We start from the raw sequence: 22834 nt of genomic DNA on the forward strand, positions 1-22834 counted from the left end.
CACTGGAATGAACTCAAGCAACGAGAGTATTAACGCATAGACAATGCTGGAGTAAAATCGTAATTATATTCAAACGCTGAAGATTGCAATCACATATATGAATTCGGTTCTCAAAACAATACACAGAGAATAATCGTAACTTGTCTCTGAAACAAAAATAATACATAGTCTTTATCTGCCTTCCTATCTGAATCGAATGCACATTCATTAAGCAGATGTTTCTGCTTTTACAGTGGAGTTATTTTTGGTCATTCTAATATGAACCGATTTCCAAAAAAGATAAAACGAAACCGGTTTGGAAACCATGGCTTTTACTGCTTTTGTAACCAAAAGGCTGGGGTTTGACCCAGCGTTGACCGCATAACTAGGAGCTTTTGATCTGCTGTAAAATCGATTTTTCTCCATGCATGTACATTCAGGAGCTCGTTCCTATCCATTTCTTTGGCTTGCCTGTCATGCCACGTGTCAGATGATAAACCATTTACAGGATGTTATGTCTTCCTGTAACATTTTTGTTGAAAATTCCTAATTTCTAACATAAAAATTCATAAATTAACTTTAATGCAAACTAACAACTATAATGCTATTAACTAATCAATTTCGATGGATGTAAAGGGGTCTATGGAGGAAAAAGATAGACAAATGATGATGTTTTTAGAAGAAAAAGATGGTAATGGAATGGTACCAACAGGTAGTGGTACATTTAGAGTTGAATCAATGCAGTGTAATATCCAATAATGTAATGATATTCTAGTTATGCACTTGAAAATCTTTACTCGTCCAAAAAGATATCAGTCTACTTGAGTAGTGCAAGTTATACAATGGAGGATATATGTCTTTGTGCCATAACCTTATAATCCAAATGTAGGAAAATCATCGTATGTGTGGGAAAATCATCATAGTTACATGACATTGTTTAGTATAAGTAAACGATATTTTTATCGTTAGTATTATTTCTAAAATATGATATGCTAATCTCCAATTTCTGATATAGCATGCTACACACACAACTCACACATTTCATTTGCATATTTTCTTCCTTTTTAGTGAAAACTTTGTAAGATCACCCCATTTTATGCAAAAATATATGAATAGAGAACAACTCAACTGCTGACCACAATAGAAACTAGTAACCCAATAGACTTTATTTGGACTAGAATAGAAAAAACTTATGATGACCTCATCTTAAAATAATTTATTTAAAGCAATTGTGTTCAATTTTATATTGTATATAGTCTCGAGGGTTAGCTCAATTAGTCGAGGTCTTGTTAATAAAGTACCTTGTCATTGTGAGGTCACAAGTTCAATTCTCTTCGACACCCTCAAAGTTAAGCTCTGCTAATTTAGCTAACAAAACGTGATCCCTTCAAGTTGATTTACTTAAATTTTCTTCGGGAAAAAATAAAAAAAATAAAAATCATATTATATATAAAACAACTTTCCAAATAATACGTCATAATAAAACCAAATCATAAAAAACTTCATATCTGAAAACATACTTGAATTTAAATTGTTATGTGACACAATTATTTTTCCTAATGTCAACGTTATGGTTAGAATCAAAACCTTAATGACTTTGATTAAAATATGCCCATGTTTCGTCACGCAAGTTTGTTATTATTGTAAAGAGATTCAAGATACTTGAGTTTTCAAAGGTTGTACGTTGGAAATTATATGGACTTGGTTTAGTTGTGCTTTTAACACAATGCCTTTTGTAAAAATTCTCATAAATCTTCACAATAACGTAATAGATGTCATGAACTATTTGATAACTAATTATTATAAATTCATTTTAATATACATTTATGGATGTAAACCACTACAATATTCAATGATATTGTTGTGTTTAATTTCTCAAATGTTAAGATGCAACATCAAATCACTGAACACATTGTCATAGTTTTGATAAAGGATGGTGTTAGGCTTTTTAGGTGCAAGTTTGAAAAGTTTAATAAAAATATTTTAATAGTCTTAAAAAAAAAATATTATTATTATAAAAATAAAAAGTATTAAAAATATTTAGAAATAAATATTAAAAATCATTGTAACAACACTATATAATAAAATAATAAAAATTATAAAAAAAACATTTTTATTATTATTAGTCAATGTCTTATTGAAATGAATTTCAAAATAATCTTTTATACGCTAACAATGTTTTAACAAAACCAAACTTTATCACTTTCTACTTTATAACACTTTAAACTCAACTAGCAACCCTCTAAAAGCTTGTGGGACAAATTTTCACCAACTTTACATTCTAATTATCGCTTTCCATTAATTATAATTTGAATAATTTTCCAAAGCTTTTCCTTGCCTTACATTCTATCATCACTTTTCTATTTAGCTATAATTTGAATAACTATGTACAATGTAATATTAAGTTAGTTTACATTTCATTTTTATTATAATTTGAATAACTATGTACAATGTAATATTAAGTTAGTTTACATTTCATTTTTATTTTTATGGATTAAAGTTAAGATTTATGCAAACTTACAATTTTATGAAGAAATAATGTATGATAAAGATATGTTTTTTTAAATCATTTTATTGAAAATTTCATAATAATGTTTTAATAAATTTTATATCAAAATTTAAATGACTATATTAACATTATCTAAATAACTTGTTTAATCTCTAAACCATAAATATATACTAAAATCATCTTCATTATAAATCTATACTATTTTCATTATAAACTTTTTATCCATCTCATTTTTTTCTCTCTAAATAACCTTAACTACATCATTCACCTTTAACTAAAATGTTTTTCTCAACATTATAATTACATTAAATCCATTAGTTTTGGATAAAACTTTCACATTTATATAAGGAATTGACAAAAAAAAATCAAAGATTTCTTTGAATTTTCTTGGAATTGAATAAATTGTTCCGTAACCTATTCTTAATTTGGTAAGGCTAATAACATCATTCATCTTTTAACACAAATGATTTTGTAACACTATAATTGCATTGAATGAATTATTTTTAAGATGAAACTTTCACATTTTTTTCAGATGTTACTTTAAAAAAAAAATCTCTTTAATTTTTTCTTGGAATTTAACAAATTATTCCATAACCCATTCTTAAAATTATTTTAAATTCTTCTTGAAATTGAATGGGTTATTCTCTAACTCATTTTTAATTTGGTAAGATGAACACTTGTATGATTTGATTATATCTATATTGCATTTTCTAAACTTTCACATTTATCTTAAAAATTATTATAAAAAACCTTTTAAATTCTTCATGGAAGTGAACAAGTTGTTCCTTAACTTATTCATAATTTAGTAAGGTGAATAACAATATAACCTTCACAATTTTACACACACATCTTTTTAGTTTCTTATAAACTCTTTCTACATCATCTCACACACACACATTTCTTTTTAGTTTCTTATCAACTTTTTCTACATCCATCCCTACTTCTTTATTAACAATTCTCCACCTTATAGAATCTTAATTTACTTTTGGTATTGTCTCATTAATGGTTTTTTAGTTACATAGTGGAGCAAATTTACTATCAAGTTTGCATATAAAATTTCTATATAATACTTCTTTTATGTTTCTTTGTATAGTGTCAATTTGAAGGATGGTTAGCTCAATAAGTATGGCCCTAGATTTATTTAGTTAGCAACATTTTTCAGAAGATTGGCTTGAAAGGATTAATGTCTTGTCTATATATTGTTGTTATTTTGTAACTTTAGAGTTATTTGCCTCAAGCTCTACATTAATGTTTGAATACTATCACTTGACTTAGATTAATGATCTCATTAACACATGCCTTCTTCAAGTATTTCACCATCACATATTTAGCCTTCGTCATTGCAAATATTTATTGTATTTGTTTCCTCAATCCTGAATACTCTTTGATGTGATGTGTCCACATTCATTCACTTTAATCACAAATAATTTTTTCTCACCCATGTTTTAGTTCCCAGGTCCTTTCTCTTTTCAACAATGTAAACTTTGAAACGGGAACTGATACTGTTACCCGTTTTGTAGAGGTGGCAAAAAAATGACCCGATTTTCAAAAGTGTTGATGCAGAATACACATGTTTTTTTAAGAACATGGTTTTTGGAACTTTAATTTTTTTCATGTGCATTAAGTTTTAGAATGGTAGTGAATGGTAGTGATTTTCATCCTGATTTTAAAAAGTGAATATTCTGCATCACACCCTTTTTTTAAAAGACCTATTTTTTGACTTTAAATTTTCTAGTGTGTGAAATGTAAAAAATTATTTTCTAAATTTGATAGTTTTTGAAGTCGTCATTGTATTCATATTTTCTTGTTCTCTATCTTAATTTTTTTTTTTTTTTAGTGGGGTTTTTATTGTTTTGCGTTTTTAAATTAGAAAGTCGATAGTTTGAATTTTAGATAATCTACATATTTAGACATCCTTAATTAATTTTTCAATCCACATGAAATAATTGTTTCTCAAAAACAACATTTTTTAACAATGGACATAAAAAATAACCATTTTTAACATAAATATAACAAAAAAACTAAACGTTTTGATAATTTTTTGCTATAATTAACATGTCAAAATCACAATTTTTATACAAAAATATTAACTAAAAATGGTCCAATAATAGTTTTTTTTATGAATTTCATGTCAAAAAGATAATAATAACTACTTTTTTTTTCAAAAAAAAATGATTAACTTAAAAATCAATGCAAAAATCACATATTACCAATATTGAACGTATAACAACCCTAATTGAGTGTTTATTCTTCTCATAAAATGTCAAAGTCAAAACATTGCAAAGCTTGAGTTACAAGCATAACTTAAATTTAATCAAGAATGTCACGTAATCCAAACTCTTCGTCCTCTAGAGTTTCATCATTGTCCTCTTCCACAATATTTTCTGTTTCATTTTTCTCATTTTGCTCGTTTTCCTCTTCTAATGGGTCTTTCATGTCTGCAAATCCCCCAATATGTGTTTTTCCATACATTCCATGTAATGGTGGTTGGGGTTCCTTTGCCTTTTTTGCCACACGTGATTCACTAAAGTCCCCTTTCTTCAACCCAATTTCTTGCATTGCATCTGGAAGAAATTGAAGAGCATTAATTCTTTGCTGAATGAAATTGCATTGTAATGGATCTTTCTCAATTGCAATGCAATTTCTTCCTTTTTGAAGGCAGCATGCTAGTGTTGTACCTAATTATCAAGCACAAAAAAATAATGAAGTAAATTAGTACAATGACATATTAATTAAAAAAAAGAACATATTGAAATTCAATTCCATGTGGCAAAACGTACCTGAGCCAGAAAATAAATCCAGAACCCAATCTCCTTCATTTGAACATATGTCTATAAGATAGTTAATCAATAATTGTGGTTTCTGATAAATGTTAACTATCTCTCCTTTCATTTCTTTGTCTTCATATGTTAGTTTTCTCACAACAACATCATAAGTCAGTATTTGGCTATGACTCTTTTTGTCCACCCGATTAAAAATCATAGACATATGGCTATCATCTTTTGCCCAACTATCAATACGAATGAACTCACAGTCATTTATAAATTGTTGATCTTCATTGTCAAGAAGATTTGACTTTTGCCTGTAACATAAAATAGTAAAAGTTCAATTAACTTGTACATAAATTAATTTTTCAACATTAGTCAAATATACCTTTAAACATCTTACCATCTAAGCTGCATCCTTGAATTTGTTTTCCCCTTGAAGCTTGACAATAACATTGCCAATTGTGTGTCTGAATGAAATGTCACAAATCTCCATAATGGTGATGACGTCACTTCCTTAAATCCCGCCACCACTTTATTAAAAGCTTGATAAGTATAAGGGTCAATATCATAGCAAATGTTTGGAATATTGAAACCATGGGAAATATCTGCAATAACCAGGGCATAATCCCTTTTTGGTACGAGTTTCGCAATGTCTTCACAGTCGCCTTGTATTACTTGATATTGAATAGTGTCTAGCCCATTCCAAATGAAATGATTAAGAGTTGGATCAAGTTCAACATTCTTAATACGTTGCTTTCTCAGTCTTTCAATCTTTATTTTTTCAATAAAAGTCTTGAAACTGTCTGGTGCTCCATTATCTTCTTTCTTCATCTTTTACCAAACAAACAAATGTATGTGTAAGTTTTAAATTAAAAATAGTACACAGATGATTAAAACTGAATGTATAAATCAAGTTACCTATTTAAATGCAAGATAAAAATCTTTCAATGTTGATGTAGAACTTGAATCTGGATAGTTGCGTACAACATCATCCCAACTATCTTCATTCAACAATTTAACCATTTGTTCCTGAATTTTCATGTAAACTTTGTGACTGCATAGATAAAGTAAGAAAAAGTTAATATACTGATATGTATAACAAATACTACCAATAACAACATGTTTTATTTAAAATATAACTATGATCCTGGAAATAAGTAAAAATAATTCAGCAAACTTACTTTTGAAATTCTTCAGACATTTCTTCCAATGATAATTCCCCCGACTTCACACGAGATAATATTGTTTTGACAATTTTTTCATCTTTCACTCCTTGCATCGCCCTCCAAGGCGTGATGGTCATATCGTCTGGAAGTTGCTTCAGTTCAGGCGCTGATTTATTGTTGCTACATATCAATGGCTTAGACTTTCTGACCCTCTGGTTTTTAATGCGAATGTCTTCCCACATGCTAAAAATGTCATCAATCAAATTCCAAATATCTCCAGTTCTAAATGCCAATTGGAAAATGTTATCAACACCTCTGAATAAATCGCTAGATCTGTTGTCTTTTCCATTTTTTGAATTGCCTTTATCTTCAATTTGATAGCCTATTTCCATACAACATTCCTTTCGGAAATCTGTAGTAATATTGATCTTATCCCCACCACATTTTTCTAGGAATTCACTATGAATAAATCTAACATTTTGGATCAAAGTCATAGACATCCTATATTCATTATCTGAATTATGATCCCATGCCACTAACTTTGCTTCTGTTTCATTTAAACCAGCATAAATGATACATTTCATTGTTTCAAAACGTAGGTAATTAGGATATTCCTCCATCAATTGTCTTTGAGCTTCAACAGAATGGTTCCCCCCAAGCACATAATAATTGTATTCAAAACATTTTGACTTATCAAATGCTTCTTTGTTGGGAACTTGAAGTGGATCAACAAGAAGCACATAACTAACCACATGAGCATATGGATTGTACCTCATCAATGTCTTCAAGTTGTGAACATGCAGATGATGTGGCTTTCTGACTTGATATTGGCATTGTCCTTCACTTGCCTTATAGGTTTGTGTGACATTTAACTGAAATGTACGACCACCATCAACTAAGTTTCTCTTTGTCAAATTCTGTCGAATGGCATTTTGTTTTGTTTTGATAATGCCATCACCTAAATCAGCTCCTGGTGTAATGATTTCTCTGCTTTCTTTTGAAGTTTCACTAGGTTCTTGACTGCTGGTAATGACTACTTCAAGATCTTCAACTCTACTTTTTTTTGTCTTAACATTCTCAAGAGATCTATTCTTGGGCATTGTTACTTTTGGTCTTTTACGACCTTCCACAATTTCAATGTCATCTTCAGTAATGGCAACATATGCTTCATTGTCAATTTCAACTTCATCGTCCTCAAAAGTAACTTGTTTACCCTTGCTAGATTTATCCACCAGAGGCCTTTTTTTCTGATTCTTTGGATGTAGTTTTGTAGCATCATCAATTACTACATTTTCCATGTTTTGCATATCTTCTTCTGACACTGAGTAAAAATGGCTGACAACTTTCATGATATCATGCTCTATGTAATGAATGCCTCCCAACATAATTGAACAGCTTTCAACAAAATTCTGCCAAACAAAATATCATATGTTAATATAATCAAAGTTAAAAAATATAGCGAGACATTTTCAAAACGCAAAATAAAAATACAAATAACAATACTTACCGTGTTTTGTGTCATATCATTTACGATTTGTTTACACAACTTTGTAGATACCTCTCTCCTATCATATAATGAATATGATAGTCGGCATTTAATCCTTTCATGTGACTTGGCAGCTTTTGTAAGTACGTAAACAACTTCAGTGTTTGGTACCGAACACATATCTATGACTTTTCCCATCACCTCCAAATTTTCATTATTATTGCGTGTATCAATGTATAGATATATATTCACAGTTGTGCTCTCTCTTTCTTTCACATACCAGGCTCTTGATGGAAATTTCACCTCTTTTGAACTTTTCCAATCTGAGATTAGCTTCTTATCACTTAAAGCAGTTGACATATTTGTAGGTATGAGCTCAGGTGGAGTTCGTTCACCAACGTTTTTTGAAGATACACCTTTAAGACTCCTTGCTCCAGAAAGATTCACAGAAATTTTCCTTGATGCCATTTTCCTAAAAAAAAAACACATAAATTAGTAAATAAAAAAACATATTAACTTAAATTAACAACAAAAATATACCATAAATTTTTTATTTGTATAATCAAAATTGCCCTCCCCCTCCCCCGACCCGCCCCCCAGCCCACCCCTAGGCCCCCCGCCCGGGCCGCCCGCCCCCCTCCCCCCCCGGCCCACCGGGCCGCCCCGCCCCCCTGCCCCTCCGGCCCCCCCACCCCCTCCTCCTCCCCCTCCCCCGGGCCGCCCCCTCCCACCCTCCACCTCCACCCCCTTCCCCTCCCTCCCCCGGCCGGGCCGCCCCAACCCCCCCCGGCCACCCCCGCTCGGGCCGCCCCACCCCCCTCCCCCTCCCTCCCCCGGCCGGGCTGGCCCCTCCACCCCTCGGCCCCCCGCCCGGGCCGCCCCACCCCCCTCCCCCTCCCTCCCCCGGTCGGGCCGGCCCCCCCCCCCCCTCGCCCGGGCCGCCCCCGCCCACCTCCCCCCGGCCACCCCCGCCCTGGCCGCCCCACCCCCCTCCCCCTCCCTCCCCCGCCCGGGCCGCCCCACCCCCCTCCCCCTCCCCCTCCCCCTCCCTCCCCCACCCGGCCACCCCCGCCCGGGCCGCCCCCTCCCCCCCCCCCCCCCGGGCTCCCCCCGCCCGGCCCGCCGCACCCCCCTCCCCCTCCCCCTCCCTCCCCCACCCGGCCACCCCCGCCCGGGCCGCCCCCTCCCCCCCCCCCCTCCCTCCCCCGCCCGGCCACCCCCGCCCGGGCCGCCCCACCCCTCCCGCGCCCCCTCACCGGCCCCGCCGCCCACCCGCCCGAGGGGCGAAGCGTTGATTCCGGGAATCAACTCTCCGCCCCTCGGGCGGGCCGGGGCGGCCCGGGGGTGGCCCTGTGCAGGCGGAGGGGGCTGGCGGGGTGGGCAGCGGGGCCGGGGAGGGGGCGGGCGGGGTGGGCGGCGGGGCCGGGGAGGGGGCGGGGGAGGGGGAGGGGCGGGCGGGCTGGGCGGCGGGGCCGGGGAGGGGGCGGGGGAGGGGGAGGGGCGGGCGGGCTGGGCGGCGGGGGCGGGGAGGGGGGCGGGAGGGGGAAGGGCGGGCGGGGTGGGCGGCGGGGCCGGGGAGGGGGCGCGGGAGGGGGAGGGGCGGGAGGGGTTGGGCGGCCCGGGCGGGGGAGGGAGGGGGAGGGGGAGGCGGGTGCGGCGGCTCGGGGGGGGGAGGGGGCGGCCCGGGCAGGGGTGGCCGGGCGGGGGAGGGAGGGGGAGGGGGGTGGGGCGGCCCGGGCGGGGGGGGGGGGGGGGCGGGGGGGGGGCCCGGAGGGGGGAGGGGGCGGCCCGGGCGGGGGAGGGAGGGGGAGGGGGAGGCGGGTGGGGCGGCCCGGGTGGGGGGGGGGGAGGGGGGGGGGGGAGGGGGCGGCCCGGGCAGGGGTGTCCGGGCGGGGGAGGGAGGGGGAGGGGGGTGCGGCGACCCGGGCGGGGGGGGGGGGGGGGGCGGGGGGGGGGGATGGAGGGGGAGGGGGAGGGGGGTGGGGCGGCCCGGGCGGGGGTGGGAGGGGGCAGGGGCTGGGGCGGCCCGGTGGGCCGGGGCGGGGGTGGGCGCCGGGTGGGCCGTGCGCCAGGTGGAGGGGGGTGGGGCGACCCGGGCGGGGGGGGACGGGGGGGGATGGAGGGGGAGGGGGAGGGGGGTGGGGCGGCCCGGCCGGGGGTGGGAGGGGGCAGGGGCTGGGGCGGCCCGGTGGGCCGGGGCGGGGTGGGCGCCGGGTGGGCCGTGCGCCAGGGGCGGGGGTGGGCGCCGGGTGGCCCGGGCGGGCAGGGGTGCCGGGGAGGGGGCGGGGGCGGCCGGGGTTGGGCCGTGCGCCGGGTGGGGGAGGGGGGGCGAGGGTGCCGGGGAGGGGGAGGGGCGGGCGGGGTAGGCGGGGGTGCCGGGGAGGGAGGAGGGGCGGGTTGGATGGGCAGGGGGGCCGGGTGCCGAGTGGGCCCGGGGTGGGGTGTGGGATGGGCAGGGGCGCCGGGTGCCGAGTGGGCCCGGGGTGGGGTGTGGGATGGGCAGGGGGGCCGGGTGCCGAGTGGGCCCGGGGTGGGGTGTGGGATGGGCAGGGGGGCCGGGTTGGGGGCGGGTGCCAGGTGGGCCCGGGGTGGGGTGGGCTTGGAAAATTTTTTAATTTAAAAAAAAATATGGGGGGGGGAGGGAGTTAGGGGGGCAGGGGTTGGAGAAGGGGGGAGGTGTGGCGGGCGGGGTGGGGTAAATAGCAATATTAAAATTTGGCTTGGAAAATTTTTTAATTTAAAAAAATATATATTTTTCATTAAAGTAATTTAATATGAAAATTTCGAAAAAATAATTGTACTTACCTTTCAATTGCGACAATTCTTCATTGTATATATTGTTGATAGCAATATCGCTGCTCCACAAATTCACGAGTCTTTCAAGGGACTTCAGAAAACCTAGATGTGAGGCGAGTAATAGTGATAGCGAAATTTATTATATAAGTGAAATTACGAAGATGTTTTTCCATACGATTAATGTGGGATAGTTTGTTTTACATTATTATAGAGAGAATATTGTAGAGTTGTTTTACAACGGATTGAATGTGGGATTAATTTGTTTGAGAATATATTATAAAAATTAGAAAAAAATAGTTGTTAAGTAAATATTATATACTTTAACTATTAGAATAATTAATGTACAAGTTGTGATTTACAATTTGAAATTTAGTGATTTATTTCATAAAAATAAATTAGTTTACGTTTTTCAATCAATTGTAGAATAAAATAATAAAGGTAAATAAATCTAACAAACTTTTGGAGGGAAATATTTTCGCGAAAATTTTTGGAGGGAAATATTTTCGCGAAAATTTTTGGAGGGAATAACTTTGGAGGGAATATTTCATTCTTTAAGCTATATAATATTCTTAGAAGACTCCATTTGTATCATTCAACATTTTCTATTTGAAAGTGATGGATTGCTCTGATGGTGAAGTTTCGGTTTATACACCATCAACATCTTCATCGCGTAACAACTCTATTCATATTGATGAATATAGCGGGAATTCTTCCACTATGAATAGAAAGTCAATTCTTCCACTTAGTCCCGATTCTAAAGAATACGAGAGCAACACTGATGAAAGAGGGGATGGAGAATTTCAAATTAATAAAGAGTCACAGATTCCACTTAGTCCAAATTCTAAGGACTATGAAAGCAGCGGTGATGAGGAGCATGATGGTGAAGTTCAAAAGAATGGGGTGTCACAATGTCCACTTAGTCCTAATTCTGAGGACTATGAGAGTAGCAGTTTTGAAGAATGTGATGGTGAAGTTCAAAAGAATGGAGGGTCACGATGTCCACTTAGTCCTAATTCTGAAGACTATGAGAGCAGCAGTTTTGACGTGCATGATGGCGAATTTCAAAATAATGGAGTGTCAAAGTGTCCACTTAGTCCTAATTCTAAGGACTATGAGAACAGCAGTGATGATGAATGTGATAATGAATTTCAAAAAAATGGAGTGTCAAAGTGTCCACTTAGTCCTAATTCTAAGGACTATGAGAGCAGCAGTGATGAAGAGCATGATGATGAATTTCAAAAGTATGGAGTGTCACAGTGTCCAGTTAGTCCTGATTCTAAGGACTATGAGAGCAGCGATGATGAAGCGCGGGATGATGATTTTCAAAAGATTGGAGTATCACAATGTCCTCTTAGTCCTAATTCTAAGGACTATGAGAGCAGCGGTGATGAAGCGCGGGATGATGATTTTCAAAAGATTGGAGTATCACAATGTCCTCTTAGTCCTGATTCTAAGGACTATGAGAGCAGCGGTGATGAAGCGCGGGATGATGATTTTCAAAAGATTGGAGTATCACAATGTCCTCTTAGTCCTGATTCTAAGGACTATGAGAGCAGCGGTGATGAAGCGCGGGATGATGATTTTCAAAAGATTGGAGTATCACAATGTCCTCTTAGTCCTAATTCTAAGGACTATGAGAGCAGCGGTGATGAAGCACGGGATGATGATTTTCAAAAGATTGGAGTATCACAATGTCCTCTTAGTCCTGATTCTAAGGACTATGAGAGCAGCGGTGATGAAGCGCGGGATGATGATTTTCAAAACATTGGAGTATCACAATGTCCTCTTAGTCCTGATTCTAAAGACTATGAGAGCAACAGTGATGAAGAACAGGATGATGCAGTTAGTCCTAATTCTAATCAGTATAAAGGCAGCAGTGACAAAGGACAGGATGTAGCATCTTCAATAAGTAAACAGCCACATTTTCAACATAGTCCTAATTCTATGGACTATGAGAGTAGCACTGACAATGTACATGAGGAAGAATATCCATTAAACATCGAGTCAGATTTTCCATTTAGTCTGAATTCTAAGGACTATGCTAGTAACACTGAAGAAGGGGAAGATGAAGGGTATCCTCTCAGTCAAAATTTGAAAATCAGAGCAGATCATAGTGTGGATAACGTTCCTCTTAATGATGATGAAAGTCCTTATAAAAATGATGATCCAATGATGGAGATGTTGCCAAGAAATATTGTATCGAGGAGTAGGAGCAGACCTTTTCGTATCGATGCAAGCTATTCTAGTTATACAAGGGGTAGAGCAGAATATCTGACGAGAAGAAGTTCTATCAGCGCTCTCATTTCAAGTGAATGTTGCCAAAAAAATTGCTTGAAACGTATGGATTTCACATTTGCATTAGAAAGCAGGAAGAGATATTTGTCAATGAATAAAAGCATGCAAAACTCATATTTAGTTGGCTGCATGCAATCTACATTGTCAGGTTATGATTATCATATTAGGAATTTTTTATTGTGTAGAAAAGCTTTCAAAATGTTTCATTCAATTGGGAATTTTCGTCTCTCGAGAATTCAAGAAAATTTGGAAAAGGATCCCACATTTTATTCAGAAGTACGTTATAAAAGACAGTTTGGGCCATTATCAAATACTGCAATGTCATGGATGAAAGATTTCTTTTCAAAGCATGGAGAGTGTATGCCAAATAGAGAGACAATACATATTCCAGATAATTTTTCAAGACGAGAAATCTACAACTTATACAAAGAATATGCAGAAAGTGCTGAGGGACAGGGCCACTTTATTACATATCAATATTTTGTGAAGATATGGAAGAAAGAATTCAATAATGTTTGTATTCCTAAGAAGACAAGGATGGGGATTTGCAGTACATGTGCTTCTCTTAAATCAAAAAGGGACAAATGTGAAGGCTCAGAAAGAGGTAAGTGTTCATAACTTTTACTTTTAAAATTGTATAGTCATCAACTATGAAAACATATTTCTTAATGAATTTCTTTTATGTTGTGTAGATTTAATTGTCAAAGAACTTCAGGAGCATCGCGAACAAAAAACAAATGAAAGGAAGAAGTTGTACAAGCATCGAAAGAAGTGTTATGATAATCCAAATAAATATTTGGGTTTGATAATTGATGGTATGGACCAGAAGAAAACACTTTTACCACATTGTGTTCGCACACCCAAAAATCTACAAGAGGAAAATTTTATTCAGTTTCACTTGGTCGGTTGTATGGTCTTCAATGGGAAAATGTTGCCAAGGGTGTACTTCACAGCTCCAAATATTCATAATGATGCAAATCTGACCATAACCATAATTCATGATGTGATTTCTCATTGGTCTGGTAATCTTCCTGAAGTTTTGTATCTACAATTGGACAACACTTGCCGTGAAAACAAAAATCAGATTGTTTTTGGGTATCTGAACATGCTTGTTGAATTGAGAATTTTTCAAAAGGTAAAGGTTGGTTTCCTTCTTGTTGGGCACACTCATGACCATATTGATCAGATGTTCAGTCGTTTTTCAGTCACATTGAGGAGGAAGGAAGTTGGGAGCTTGCCATCACTAATTGAATGTATTAAGAAATCATACATGCCAGAGCCTGCTTTTGAAGTGTTGGAAGAAACTGTTGACATGCGAAGGTTTATTCTGGGATCATATGGTGAGGGGAAATGCATTGAACAACTTAATGACATTAGCTTCCAACATCAATTTCGTATCAAAAAAATTGATGGGAAAACACTAATATGGGGCAAGAAGTATTCAACTACTACAGAGTGGGCACCGTCATCAGGATTGCAATTTTTGAAGTTCATTCCAGATCATCCAATATTTGCATCAAAAATATTGTCATTACAATCAGTTGGTGAAGTTCAGAATGCACGTAGACAGAACAGGGCTATAAATTATTCTGATTGCCTGGAAGAAATTAAAAAATGTATTAGATATACATATGAGTACTTTGACATTGCTGATTCAGTTTGGTGGGAGTCGTTTTTCAATAATCAAAGTGATCTCATTTCGACAACAATAAATGAAGATACACCTTTGAAAAATCCATTTATTTGGCCACAAAATGTGTCGAATGAACATGAGGAAGTAAACATTGTTGAACAGCAACAATCTCAAGGTATTATTAATTCTTCACAGGCAGAGGAAAGAGAGATGTATATAGGTTCCAGAAGATCTCGTGCACAACGTGAAGCCATGGAAGACCTTTATAGGGGTTCAGTACAGGATATTAAGGAGGGTTGCATGATTGCAGTGCTAGCAGATGGAGATCCCAATGGCTATCCATTTTGGGTTGCTAAAGTTATAAAGGTCTTTACAGAAAATGAGGATGTTACAGGTGTTGAAGTACATTGGTATGCCACAAATACACACCCATTCAATGGTGTGTATAAGCCAGAGATGGTAGTTGACAAAAAAAATGGTGGAAAAAGAAAAAGAAAGGGTACAAATATAAATCGCCGCCGCACAGACATATTACAATTGAAGGATGTTGACATACTTGTTTATGACTTCAATTTAACAAAGAGAGGAACTCTTCGCTTCAAGACGACAGAGATTCTGAAAAGGTTGTTACCAGAAGGAACAGTGTTGACATGGGACTCTGCTGAAACCAGTCGCAGATCTAGAAGACTTTTGAAACCTGGAATCTTGGGCATGCATGTGGACTCAGATGGGGCACTAGTTGATGACAGAGAAGAATATGGAACATCTTCGTCAGCATCCAGTCACTCATCTGAAGATGTGAATTCTGATGGTGTGCAAGAAAATATGAGTGATTTTGAATAATTGTTTAAGACAGTTTATATAACTGATGTATGCATCGTATCTTCAAATAAAATTAATGTTTTCCATATTTTGTTAAATGAGAAGTTATGAAGCATTTTTATGTTGTTGGATTATGTCTTAAGTATGATAAATTTTATTGTTTAAATATCTACAATGCAATATCAAATTAGAGATATAATGTCTGTTTTATTCAGTGTACAAATAAAGACTTTTGAATTCATTCAGTGATATAATTTGTTCATAATGTCATGTTTTTTTAGTTTTGTGGTTGAAAACATGTTAAATTTATACTTAGGAAAGAAAAATGATATTCTACCAGAAACATTAATGTGTTTTTCCTTAAAATTTAACTTTGTTTGAGACATAAAAAATTGGTTTTATTAGCATTGTTTAAAAAGTATGAAAATTGACCCTAAAAAAAAAAATCATTATTCCAGTATCAACACTTTCGTTCTGAAGCTATATTTTGCAGGAAAATTTCGTAGAAAATTTCATAGTCACTGCCATTTTTAAAACAACCGCAAAATTGACACCTAAAAAAAAAAACATCGTTCCAGTATGCACACTTTTCGTTTTGAGCACTGTTTTTGTGGTTTTTTTGGGGTTTTTGGGCCAGAGTTCCCGTTTTGAGTTTATAGTTCCCGTTTCAAAGTTTACATTATTTTTCTTTGATTTTCATGTCTCTACCATATCTTGGAGATACACCTTCTCTGAAAAATCATCTTCTTTGGATTTACCAGTAATTGTTGGTGCCATTAAACTCAATGGACTTGTTGTTCTGATTGGTGGGATTGCATCATTTTTCATGTGCCATGCTACCTCTCTTTCATTTGTTAGGTCTATTCTTACATATATTATTACTCTTCCCACCAATGCTTCTCTTGCTTTTGGTACTGTGGGGTTTACTTTTCCCTTTCACAACTTGTCACTCTTATTTTCAAACTTCTTTTTCTTTCTACCTTCCCCATCTTCATGCTTAGGTGGCTTTTTCAAATTTTAGGGTCTTCTCCATCATCATCATTGTCGTCTAGAATCTCTTATACCTTAAATTGTTGTTGGAATCATTACTTATACAATTATTGTTGATCAAGGATTAGATGGTGTTGATGCTACTTTTAATAACGTGAGACTTATTAATGCAACTTAACTAGTGTAAATCCATCTTAACTCTAGTTTTATCCAACATTGAAAGGGATCAAGCAATTATTGAGTTTTAAATATTTTAATGCTTAAAAGGTTATAAGTTAATATAGATATATGTTGGTGTGTGTGCACACATGCACATTATATATGGATATTTCCAAGAAAGACCCCATGGATAAAACTAAGGAACACTTTCTCACATTCATAGATGGCATTTCTAGTAAACCTTTCAACATAAACTATTGCACTTAACCCAAGGGAACTCTAACTCAATATCTACTACCATGGAACTAGAGAAATGCACAACAACATTGGTGACAACTAGTTGAACTAACCCCTTGGAATAAAATGTTTAGAAACATCTCATCCTACCCTCAAACAATTAAACTAGAGTGAGAATGTTGGTACATTGTCAATATAAATTAACTCACAAGGGGCAGACATGTCAAAAAATGAGATTTGAACTTAAGTGGGAAGGATAACTTCTATTCTTAACCACCCAAGTACACTCAGTTAACAAAAGCACATACATTAATTGATACTTGGTATTGTTTTTTTAATTTTTAATATGAATTTTATTTTATTTTATAATTATTTGATTGATAAATACAAATATTACATGACATATTTATCATGTATTTTTTATTCTTTCAAAAATAATTTATTGGATCTAGAATAAGTACCATATTAGAGAGAGTTGGGCACATTGAGTTGTAAAATGTACTTTACTCCTCTCAACACAATTACTTTATGCCTTTAAACATATTTCAATAATACAAATCTATAAACCCTATCCACCAAAGTAGTTTATAATAGAAAATTTTGTACCTCAAGTAAATCCATATATAGTTACTTTAAACATATTTCAATAATACAAATCTATAAACCCTATCCACCAAAGTAGTTTATAATAGAAAATTTTGTACCTCAAGTAAATCCATATATATAGTTACATAGAAACAATTACATTTTCAAAGTTCTTGTAAAAATGTCATTTTAAGGATAAAAATGTTATGGTAGTTAGTATTTTATTATATAAATAGATTTATATACATCATGAAATTGTGCCTTATAATGAAAGGAAGCACACATGTGGAGTATACTTCCTACATTAATTGATGATAGAAGAATGTACAAAAGCTTAGAGCACAACAATTGCAAATAATTAACAAGCCATTAACAATATGATTTGGTATACTCATTGTATTATTCAACAACGAAACAATTATACTACATTTTAGTTTCTATGTACTTTCAACCAAAGTGGTCACCCAATAGACCAATGTACCAACTTTTAATGAAGTTATACCATACATTTTACAATAAAGTATCCATTAAATAAACTTTAATCATATGTACTAACATAGATAAATACGACTAATTACCTAAAAATATAAATTCATAACTATAAACTTGTAATTAGTTTTACTAAGAATAACTTAACTATTTTATAACTAAATGAAAGTTAACCATATTATACTTATAAATTTAATAATTAGTTTAAACAAAAACTTAAAATAACTTTTCCATTATATTTATCTTGGATGGTTGGGAGGAATATTGAGATGCGTTAATATAAGGACTTTGAACCTTGTTATTAAAAATAAATAGTCTCTCAAGAACATAAACATATATCTTCTTACTATAAAATATAAAGATATTTTCCATATTAAAAAACTTAGAATAAATTCTAACATAATTAATCTAAGTATTTTATAATTTAGTCAAAATTAATCGTAATTATATTTATAAATTTCAAAACTAAAATGAATCAAGAAAAAACAAATGTTAGAAAAATCATAAACAAACCAAATGAAACAAAAACATGAATATATCTCTTTCTCACAGAAAATATAAAAATATTTTCCATATGAAAAACTTAAAATAAATTATATTATAATTACTCCATAATTTTTTTTTTTAACGAAGTCGGGTACTTATCTATTATAAAAGCCTGAGTTACATAGATCTATTACATTGCAGAGGAGAAGTTTTTGACCTGAGGAGCAAAAGCGGGTTCGCAGACCCATATTCCTCAATACTTCTCTTGTTTAATCTGAAAGCAAAATGAAGACGGCTGTACTGCCTTACAAAGGAACCTCCTATCCAGCTAAATTTACAATGCATCTGTTAAGGGAAGTGTTGGGTGACAGAATCCTCTTGGTTCCTTGCGCTTGCCTTGGTTGAAGCTTCAGCCTGGTAACTCTGGGTAAGGGATCGGATGTGATCCATGGCCGCCTCCAGGTGGCTGCAGCGCTCTTTCAACCCTTCGATCTCATTCTTCCTTTTGTCCAGCTTTTTGCGCTTTGAGTTCCTATCAGAGTGGTAATCATCTTGCAGCTCTTTAAGCTGCTTGGTTAGCCGATTGATCATAATTGTATGGGCCTTGCACATGGTGCAGTCCCTGTTGTTGAAGATGTTGTCCATTGGATTGGCTGGTTGAGCTTGGTCAGCTTGTTGGTTCTGTTGATCGGCCATATTAGCAAACAGAGGACTGGGATTCGAAGGAGGAGAAGTTCCAAGATGAACGAGGAGCTGGAGAGTAAAGAGAGGGGGCGTGGTGTCACAGTGGTGCTGGCTCAGGCGAGGGGAGAGCGAAGGGATCAGAGTGTTGAGGGTAGGCTGTGGAAGAATGTCCAGAGCTTTCCTGCCAACCAGAAGCAAAGATATCAGATGATATAACACAATCAAACTTAAAACAGCAGTTACCAGGAGCGTTCTGCTGATCTTTGCGTCCCGATGAGTGATGATGCCTTCGGCGAGGTGTCTTCTGCTTATGAAAATGCTGTGGAGGTGCAGAGCGTTGCCCAGAACTGTGACCACTGTTGCCCCGAGCTTGTTGATAGTCTTTGAATCCCGTTGAGTAGAGCTGCCTTCAGCAAGGTGATTTCGACTTGAAAGAATGTAAAGGAGTTGCTTATCTTTGCACGAAGCTGTGCGAATGCAAGAACCCTGAGTTCGATTTATAATACCATGAGAGGTCCTCCCGATCTCGAGTAGAGTCTGAGCAGATCTAATCTCGGGAGAGGGAAGATCTATAGGTTTGATATGGTTGCTGTTGAGGGGCGTGCTGAGAAGATGGGCGCAGCCCCCGTTTCTGAGACTGTCTGCGCTGGTCAGATGGAGGATCCCGATGAGATATAACACAATGATGGTAGACAGATCACGAGGGAGATTGGATTTTTGATGGAACTTGGTAGTGCAGTAGGGGGAGGGCTGGGTGAGGAGGGGTTTGTACCTGCTTTGACTAAAATTCTTGGGAGGGGCAGCGAGAGAGGCCCGCTTATGGGATGTCTTTCTCATATACCATATCATTTTCCTTGACTTGACCCGTTTGCCTTTCGGTAGCCTTGTTTGCCTGAACATCTGCTTCCACATTGTTTGTTCGAAGGATGTGTTTAAAGGTGGCTCCTCCAATAGTTTTGATGTTGTCCATTATCCTTCCTTTAATGTTGTTTAAGGCTGCTTGATTGAACTCTTTCCCTGTGATCATTGATGCTATGATGATGGCAGAATCACCAACGATCAGTAGGTTTCTTATGCCCAGGTTCCTGGCGATGGATGTCCCCAGAAGGAGGTTGTATGCCTCTGCCTTATTGTTTGTCATGATGCCCAGACCCCATTCATACGTGACTAAGTTTTCCCCTTGCTCATCTTTGATAACTCCACCTGCTCCCGCTTGACCTGGATTGTTCTTTGATGCACCATCAAAGAAGAGGGTTGGTCTATTTTGCTTCTGAATCCAATTTTTAACTTCTTCCTTCGTCCCCCTTAATTTCCATTCCATATGCCTGCTTCCTTTGTTTGCTAATTTTTGAGTGCTTCTGTTGCAGTTGAATTTGTTGGACCACTCTTTTATTTTTGCATCTGTCGGTTCCGATTCCTCCTGGGCTATACCATTTGCCTCTAGGGACTCAGAGATGAGGGCCATCGATTTGGCTAGAACGCTGGAGGTACTAGGCTTTTTGTTCTTGAAAATGCATTTATTCCTTGCAATCCAAATCTGCCAGCAGAGGTTTGCTGGGATGTTGTTCCAAATCCTTTTGGCTAGGCCCTTGCACTTACCAGTTTGAGGGAAGCTGTTTCCCCATTGCTTCTGAAAGAGAGTGATCTGGGTGGGAAGGTCCCTGATGGTAAGAGGGCTGGTGATGAGTTTCCAGCACACTCTTGCGAAGGGGCAGTCCATGAAGAGATGGTTACTGCTTTCCTCTTCCTTCCTGCACATACAGCAAATTGAAGGGCCTTGGATGCCCTTCTTCCTGAGGTTTTCAGCAGTCAGGATTTTGCCATGTAGAAGGGTCCAGTTGAAACACTTAACCTTTGGCAGACATTCGGTTTTCCAAGTTGCGTTGTGGAGTGGCCAATTATTTAGTGCTGAGGCATTTTGCAAAACTTTATATCCCTCTTTTACTGTATATCTACCTCCATTAGGGTCCCAAACGAATTTGTCTTCCACCGTTCGATTTGTTGGGGCTGAGCCTGTCAGCGAAATCTTGAGCTCAGTCCAGAGGTTCTTGAGGATCTCAGGGAGGGGGAGTGGTCTCCAACCTGTCCAGCGGTTCTGTTCCCAGAGAGAGATATCATGCAAGGTTTTGATCTTTGCCTCATCCATCCATCTTTGAAGGGGCTTAAATTTGATGAGCGTTGCCCTTGCCTCCATGCCCATTATCCTGTCCTCCCATATATTAATATCTTTGCCATTACCCGGGGCTCTTGAAATGTAAGATTTGAAGTGAGGAAGAGTCTTTTTAATCAGCTTCCATACGGGAGTACATGGTCTTTCGATGATGTTTTCTGATAGGATGTTGCTATTGACCCCATTTAGGTACTTCCTCTTGATGACCTCAGTCCACCAGGTCCCTCTCTCATTGAGAATTCTCCAAACCAGTTTGTAGCCCATTGCCATATTTGCCAGCTTTGGAATTCTGATGCCAAGTCCTCCTTTTTCTGGGGGGAGAATGACTTTGTCCCACTTAACAAGGCTGAGTTTTTTTGTGTCCTGCTTTCCTCCTTTCCATAGGAACCCTCTGATAATCAGCTCCATGTGTTTGTGTATGCCTGCCGGGGCAAGAGTAGTAGCAAATTGATAGATTGGGAGGGCTGAGAGAATGGCCTTTATGAGGATGATTCTGCCTGCCAGGTTTAGCCAGTATACTCCCCAGCTCTGAAGTTTCCCTCTCAATTTCTCAATTAAATTTGTCCAGATCTCGGCTTTGATTGATTCTTTAGCCAGAGGTAATCCTAGATAAGTGAAGTGAGACCAGTTCCCTTGGGCAGGGATTTCCATGATTATGGAAATTCTCTGGGTGATATTTCTTGGGACATTCCAAGTGTAGATCATACACTTGTTGTTGTTTAGTTTGCCGCCAGAGGCTTGGAGGAAGAGATCCAAAGCTTTCTTGAACCTACGGGCCATTATGCTGGAAGCACCCCCTATTAGGAGAGTGTCATCTGCGAAAAGGGAGTGATTAATTCCCTTAGATCCTCGGACTATCTCCACCCCTGTTATTTCTTTGACTTTTCGCTTGTTTTCCAAATGTAAGCTGAGGGTCTCAGCCATAATAATGTAGAGAAAGGGTGACAATGGGCACCCCTGCCTTAGGCCTCTGGAACTCTTGAAGGCGTTGCATGGCCTTCCGTTGATGAGGGGTGCTGTCCAATTGTGGGAAATGCATTCCATGATCCTGCTAGTAAAGTGCTCTGAGATACCAAATTTCATAAGGACTGCCTGGAGGAATGCATGGTTAACCCGATCAAAGGCGTTTGCCATATCCAATTTGATGATCATGCCCTTCTCCTTCCTAGATATGCTGCTGTGTATTGCCTCCTGGATGAGTATGACATTATCCGTTATATGTCTCCCGGGGACAAAGCCACCCTGGTTTTCGGAAATGAGGGAGGGGAGGACCTTTTTGAGCCTGTTCGCCAGGATCTTGGTGATAATTTTGTACGAGACGTTACACAGGGAAATAGGGCGAAATCTGTCAAAGGATTGGGGGCTAGGATCTTTGGGGATAAGGGCTAGATGAGAGGACTTAATACTGCTACCCAACTTACATTTTGCAAAAAAAAAATTTGCCATTCTGACATAATCCTTCTTGATAGTTTCCCAATGGGTTCTATAAAAGGCCACTGTAAAGCCATCAGGGCCGGGAGCCTTTTCCAATGGCATGCTGTAGATGGACTTTTCAATCTCCTCCGTTGTGATTTCCTTAT

The sequence above is a fragment of the Pinus tabuliformis genome, chromosome X (genome assembly GCF_031772625.1).
Source record: "Pinus tabuliformis cultivar Carrire ecotype Pingquan chromosome X, CPIR1, whole genome shotgun sequence".
Taxonomy (NCBI): Eukaryota; Viridiplantae; Streptophyta; class Pinopsida; order Pinales; family Pinaceae; genus Pinus; species Pinus tabuliformis.